General features: G+C 42.3%; 1 long non-coding RNA gene and 1 pseudogene across 1 annotated transcript; both read right to left on the bottom strand.

Annotated features, from left to right (window-relative positions):
* Nucleotides 1–249: 249 nt before the first annotated feature.
* Nucleotides 250–1,481, bottom strand: LOC143898914 (uncharacterized). The gene is made up of 2 exons (XR_013257329.1): nt 809–1,481; nt 250–751 (listed from the first exon to the last, which is right to left on the bottom strand). It is a non-coding gene; the product is annotated as an uncharacterized LOC143898914 (long non-coding RNA).
* Nucleotides 1,482–1,768: 287 nt separating this feature from the next.
* LOC143898912 (uncharacterized) lies at nt 1,769–7,107 on the bottom strand (annotated as a pseudogene).
* Nucleotides 7,108–7,445: the final 338 nt, after the last annotated feature.

The following is a 7,445-nucleotide window of genomic DNA, read 5'->3' as shown; positions in this document are numbered from 1 at the left end:
GTAGACGTTGTAATAGACCTGGCGCACAGGTCGGCGTCAGCGGCCGCGCGAAATTTGCGAAGTTGAAAAACGGCTACCTTGTTGTCAGGACGGAGCGACCGCGCGAGCGCATTACGCGTGGAAATTTCCACGGGGTTCGGCGCGAACGGCGTAAACACCCGCGTGGAAAATTACCGGCGGCCAACGCGCAGTTAACGGCGAGAGAAAGCGGGATATCCGTCGGAGTGGGGGTATACGAGACCGATAATGGGGAGCTCGAACGAGACAAACAACTCGAGGCAGTCTCTCGGGGATGTTCGAGCGTGTAACACGTATTAAGCTTCGCTCTGCGTCGTCGCGCTAAGTCACCGCGATCGTCATACAAGTGCGATAAGTACGGCTCGCCAACATTCATAACAACCGGGAACGCCCGCGGAACGCGTTAATTGTCGTCTTTACACTAACGAACGGTTTTTTTAGACCGAAATAACTTCGTGCGTCGTAGATAAACGGGGCGTGTGTGCCTACGTATACGAGCGTTCGAAATCTTTTGTGACTTGAAACTTTGTGAACAACCAACACTGGAGATCAATATAATTGAATAAATTAAACATCCTTTTCGTAAAAAATTTCGAGAATTTATTAAATTGGACTTACCTTCTGACGACCTGATCTATTGGCGTCGATCACTCGAAGTCCCTCGTTGATCCTGGATTCCGGTGGCAGCGACAATCTTGATCGATGACGGCGATGATCCAGCGGTGGCAGGAATCTGAAAAAAGAAGAAAATTAGTCTAATTGATAGTTCGAGATATCGTTCGACACTTACCTTCTCGGTGGTTCAAAGGTCAAACCGAGTGGCGACCGTTGATTATTAAGGACACGTAGCGTTGATTCGTGCCTCCAGTAGTACCGTCCGGTTACAACCATACGGACGAATAGCGATTCAGCTCTCATCGCGCGTTCGTTCCTGAAAAACAACCCTCTTGAGTAAACGGCGAAAGAGCTCGCCGGACATTCAGTCGTTGCTGAGAATTCCTAGCCTCAAGTCGTGGGCCCGAACTCATAGCCGAAAGTCGTCGCGTATCAATCCTCGTCTAAAGACAGCACGGCTCTCTCCCTCTTAAATCGCTGCTTGAATCGCTAATCGCTCGTTTCGTCTTAAAGTGCGGATCAAAGTTACTTATATTTTTTCATTAAGTGTACTACTTAGCGAGGGGTCCGAAAACTTCCGGTCGTGCTCCGCTCGCGATCGTTTTTCTGCCGCGCGCTCAAGATTTCCGTTCGACGCGTACAAGATCTCCGCTCCGCGAGAGGCTTCGATGCGAGAAGTCGAGACAAGATTTCCGTTCGCAATACCTGGCAGACAAGTACGAACGACTCAGAAGATTTCCGAATCTGCGGCGCACGATCCGTTGTTCCCCCTCGCGTCTTTTCCGTTCTTGAAATAAAGACTATATATTTCTTTGTGCAATCTGTGTTCCGAGTGCTTTAATCCTCATTCCTCCCACGAATTTACGACTCGCGTTATCCACGCTTCTCGCTCAACTCTGAGCGGAATCCAGATTCAGGGCGACCGTCGGAAAGCGACGCCCGAACAATACTATTAAATGTCATATTGTTTTTTATTTTTAAAAAATCAAATTCAAAATTGTTATTAATGTAATAAATCATCATAAAAGCAGATTGAATGACACATAAATACGTAATCGATGCAAATTAATAATTAAGTTAAATGTCAGTTGACAATTTGAATAGAGATAAAATTTGATGGTCATATGTACAAATATTAACAATGGTCGAATTGCCACGATACAGCTCCTTCACTGTTGAAATATCTGCAGAATTCTTATCGAATTTTAGCTCGACGACTACTATTATTAGTACCGCATTTATTTATGTCACGGAGTCCACTATTTTCAATGCATTTTTTCCAAGAACCAGGAATTAAACTATTTGGACCATCTTGATCAACCATTGATGGAGGAACATATTGATTCTCACCAATATCTTGTAAGCGCAGCCAATTATGGATACATACTATTGCTTGAACTATTTTCATTATTTTTTAAATAATGCAAATGATTAGTCGCTTAAAAATTCTTCATCTACTCATTAGAATGCCAAAAGTGTTTTCAATTGTTTTCCTAATACGACTGAGACGATAATTGAAAATTGTTCGATCTTTATTTAAATATTCTTTTTCTAGATAAGGTTGAAGTAAATAATCCGATAGTTGAAAAACTTCATCGCCCACAAGAATATAAAGTCAAGGTTATCCATCCGAAGTAATAGGTTCTGGTTCCGATAAATTCATTCGTTTATGATGAAATGATTGACCAATCAAGGAATCCTTAAAAATACCACTATCACTGCGTCGACCGTATAAGCTCCAATGTCCACGAATGTAAAAATATACTTTGCATTGCATATTCCAAGCAATACAATGCTGTGACAATTTTTATAATTGAAATACGATGAACCCCTGTCAGGACACTGAAGAAATTAATGGCTTTAGTTTTATAATGTTTCAGTTTTATAATGGATTGATTTAGTTTTATAATGTTTGTATATATTAATCTCAAAAATTTGGAATTGTTCTAGGTTTATACATTTCAATTTAATAAATATTCAAAATTAAGGCTTCTGTTTACTCGCTACTTCTACCCTTGTTTGATTGAAGCGAGAAATCGCGCATGCCAAAAATTCTTGCGGTATACGTTGAAATAAAAATCAGCAAATCAATTCAGCACATTTGTAAAATATACCGAACATTTTTTTTTGGATATAATAATTACTAAATAGCCGTAGAATTTTTGACATGCGAGTTCTCGCTTTTGACGTCATCAAACAAAGATAGAAGCAGCGAGTAGGCAGTCTTAATCTATTAATTCCAAGTTTTATTTGATTGCAATTTGCAATTCGTAACAAAATATTGATATGAAAAAAATACCCCCAACATTTAATTCGTATTAATAAGCGTAATATGGGCTCATACTTGTATCAAGATATGTTTTCCGTCAACTGCTCCGACACAATGTTTGAAATTCCATAAATCTTTAAAATCATGTGCAATGTCTAACCAATTTTCCTTTCCTCTTCTAAAAAGGGCATGTCGTAGGTATTGTTGTCACTTTTTCGCGATGCCGATTAGATTTCTTGCTGCTCTTACTTCATTTGCAGCTGTCATTGAATATTTTGACAGTTGTGTGTATCAAAAGTTAATAGTGTAATAGTTATAGCATAATGTTAAAGCTAAATAGCGCGCGCAAAGCGCGCGTCTGTAGTGTCTAGTGTTATAAAAAAAGGAAGTACTTTCTTTTAAAGGCTACTCCATATAGCATTACATGTTTTGTAAGTATAATGTTGCTCACAGTTGTCAAACCAATAAAATATTGGTAAGAGACATAAAAGTCATGGAATCACCAGATGCCAAGAATCTGTTCAATATAAATTGTAAATATTTATATTATTTATTAAGGAAGTTGGTTGCCGACAGGAGAAAGCCTATAGAGGTGTTTTTGTCGCGTGAAATAAACGAGTTTTAGCAAATAAATATGTGGAATGCATTTAATAATTAGCTGTTTCTTTCGTAATAAATATTTTTATTAGACTGATATGAAATATATATATATATATATATATATATATATATATATATATATTTCATAAAAAAGATTTAAAAATATTTTAAATATGTTTTATAAAATATTTTTGAAAATGTATGAACAATTTTTTACAAAATATTTTTGCAATATGACAAATATTTTACAAAATTATGAAATCTTTTATAAAATAATTGAAAATATGTCAAAAATTCTCCATAAAACATTTTCAGCAATACATCAAAAATTTTTCGTATAATTTTACAACAAATATTTTAGAAATCTTTGTGTTATTATATCTGTGCATTTTGAACAAGTAAATTAAAAATTTACTCATTTGCCGTTTTTTATATTTATTTGAATATTTATTATATTTAGTTACGTCGTATAAATAGATTAATTTATTAAAATAACATTTTTTTATTGAGCTCGTACCATTACGTGTGGGTTCATTTACCACACTGCACTGTTATTAATATTTATTGTGTATCAAAATTTTTGTTACATTGTTTTGTAACGATGCACCTCTTACGTCAAGGCATCGTCCCCGGCTACCACCCGCCGGGAGCCGCCCGACCGATTCCCCGTCGGGCGACCACAGGGCGCGGTGCGCCCACATTTTTTAAGGATTTGAAACGCACCGTGTGCACGGGAAATCCGCCGCACCGGGACCGGGGCCTTCCGCACGACGCTGACGAGCGCCGAAGCGAGCCGATCCCCGCCGAAGCGAGCACGCGGGATCGCGCCGCTCCCACCACCGCGCCGTCGCTTGACGATCAGCCCCCCCGCCTGCCAAACTCACCGCGCCGAGCGGTATAAAAAACCGGCGCGCGCGACGAAGAGACACTTCGTCTTTACCACGGCTCTCCGCTATTCCTGACGAAGCTACCCTCCGAATCCTAGGGCAACACGCATAACGAGGTCCAGAGTTCTGGTTCTCGACTGAGGGTTCTCAGAGTGTTCCCGAGCTCCTTGAACACTACCCCGCCGGCCACGGCACCGTGGGATCAAGCGTGCTCGGCCTCGCCGCGAGGGTTCTCACGACCGTGACCCCGGGATTCCGCCATCCTCCGGTGCGATATACCGCGCTAACCTTACCCGTGCACCTATCATGAACGGCGTTCTGATAGCTGCAGCCGCGTTCCGTATGTAATATACCGCGTTCCGTTATTGCCTTGTACTAATTCCGTGCATATATCATATCCTGCGTTCTGATATCTACAGCCGCGTTCCGTATGTAATATACCGCGTTCCGTTATTGTCTTGTACTAATTCCGTGCATATATCATATCCTGCGTTCTGATATCTGTAGCCGCGTTCCGTATGTAGTATACCGCGTTCCGTATGTAATATACCGCGTTACGTTATTGGCACATGTATTAATTCGGTTCATATAGCATAGCTACTGCGCTCTGATATCTGTAGCCGCGTTCCGTATGTAATATACCGAGCTGCGTTATTCTCCCCTCTGCATACCGCATCTCGGGGCGAAGACTCGAGTCCCGATATTCCGTATACCGCGTCGCGTGCACCGGCACTACCGACCACTGTAATCGACCGCGTCCAGCTGGCGTGTAATACCGACTCTTGAATAAAGTGCATGTTACTGTCACATGGCAACTTGATTACTGTCTCTGGGCCTTTCGTCGAACTCCCGATCCCGTAAACCAGTCCGCGTTCGATAAAGTCAGGCCGTTACCGTTTTAGGCTAATCTTATTATTAATGATAGTCGTTCTTCAGCAGAAATTGGCTCTCGAATCACCGTTTGTTTGGTGATTAAAGGAGCAACTAAAAGTAATAGTTCTTTGAATTGCGTTGCCGTCATGCGAAAGTAATTTTTGAATCGACTTTTGTACAATAATACAACCGGAAAAAGTGCATTATAAAATCCATGAGTGTAGCGTTCTTGAAATATTCACTCAACCCAAAAGCGCTTTTGATGATAAAAGCGCTTTTCTGTTTGTTTTTGTAATTCGCGAATCGCTAGTATTGCAAGTATTTTTTTTCGCTTATTTTCCTTCTTTTTCTTGATTGCCATGCACTTCTTTAGCCACGTATAATATTTGTATGCAAACGACAATTACGATGTTGATACGTATTGATCTGTATATATTGATGCTTTCTATTTTTTGATATGTAGTTGAAGTTTGGAGTGTTCTTGGAGAGTAGGTATACAATGAGGATTCCACTCCGGGGATCTGAGGGGGGGGTGAAGGGCGGGGGGTACCGCACGGGGGGGGGTACCGCGGGGGGGGAGTACCGCGTCTTCGGCCGCCGCGGGGCGAGGGGGGGGGTACCGCGTCTTCGGCCGCCGCGGGGTGAGGGGGGGGACCCGCATGTTTCGGCGTCGCGGGGGAGGGGGAGGAGGAACCGCGTTCTTGGGCGCCGCGGGGAAGGGGGAGGGGGAACCGCGTTTTTCAGGCGTCGCGGGGGAGGGGAAGGGGGAACCGCGTTTTCGCCGCGCCGTGTTTTCCGGCGCCGCGGGGCGACCGCGTTTCCGCCGCGCCGCGAGGCGAGGGGGGATCCGCGTTTTCGCCGCGCCGCGGAGCGTTCGCGTTTTCGGGCGCCGCGGGGCGAGGGGAACCGCGTTCGCGTTTCGCCGCGCCGCGGAGTCCGCGTGACGTCACATGACACGTTCGCGTTATCTCTCCTTCGCGCGCGGTTTCTCGCTCCCGGCCCCCGTTATCTTTCCCCCGTTCGCGTTCTCTTTCCCTCGCGTGTTCTCGCTCACAATTGAGTATCTTTTCGTCGCCAACAATATTTAATCGTTCAGATCTTAATATTTAATTTATAATTATACATTTAAGTAAACAATAAACGAAGACAGCTTAACAAAAGGGAACGGTAAATAAAAAAGGAAATTATTTTTTACTATATTATATACATTTATTTGGCATGTAGCGCATTATACACAATAGTATCCAAAGCGTAGGCCAACAGTTCGCAATCAATAATCGAATTTTCATCATAAATTTTACGCAAGATTGTAACTGCGTTACATTTATCGGTGATACAATTTTGACGTAAAGTTGTTACAAACTGTTTGAATTTTTTACTTACGCCGTGAACATTTTGAGATAGTTGAAAATACACGTTCTCGACGCAATGTTCTAGTTCGAACAGAAAGAGTACTGTTGACGGTTTCATGTACAAGATGATGGTGCCGATGACTGCACGAGTCGCTGTATATCTGCATGTTTTTCGATGAATGTCACCCACGTTGCATGTGGCAGAATTATCCGATTGCCTCGGTTATCGCCAATAAGTATATCCACAGAAGACAAAGGTCCCGCGCTGATTCCGACATCCAAAAATTTATACGCTGTTGACGTCAAGGCAAATCTTCTTCCCAAAATACGCGGCGTGTAGCGGGGTTTATCAAAACTGAAAAAATACAATTATATGTTCATAAAAGTTTTTTGCACAAGTATATATGAAAATTAGCGGTACTTACTCATTGTGCTGTTTCTCACACGTTTCGTCTTGAATCGGAACGTAGTAGTTCGCATCGTGAGTGTTCATCGTATCTGGAGGCTGTTTATTGCAAACTTACTCGAACCGTATCGAACTCTCGACTGCGCTCTAGAATCCTCGTAGATCATTTATACATACCCAAAACTGCAAATTTTGCAAAAATAGCGCCAATGTACGGCTGCTGCATGGTGACCACCACCACAATCCACATATACGTTAAATGTGATATCTTTGTCAAGAACATTCGTGATGAGATCACCTCATCGGGCATCAAATATGATTTTTTTTTCAAGAGCATACGTGTCTCACGATGATTTCATCGAACACATGCAAAACTGCAAATATTGCAATTTCGGATAAGCCAATGGAGCGTTATTGTTTTTAAG

This window comes from Temnothorax americanus, unplaced genomic scaffold (genome assembly GCF_048541705.1).
Source record: "Temnothorax americanus isolate GAGA-0224 unplaced genomic scaffold, ASM4854170v1 Scaffold248, whole genome shotgun sequence".
NCBI lineage: Eukaryota > Metazoa > Arthropoda > Insecta > Hymenoptera > Formicidae > Temnothorax > Temnothorax americanus.
Note: the sequence above shows the minus strand (reverse complement) of the source record. Positions and strands in the feature narration are given on the sequence as shown.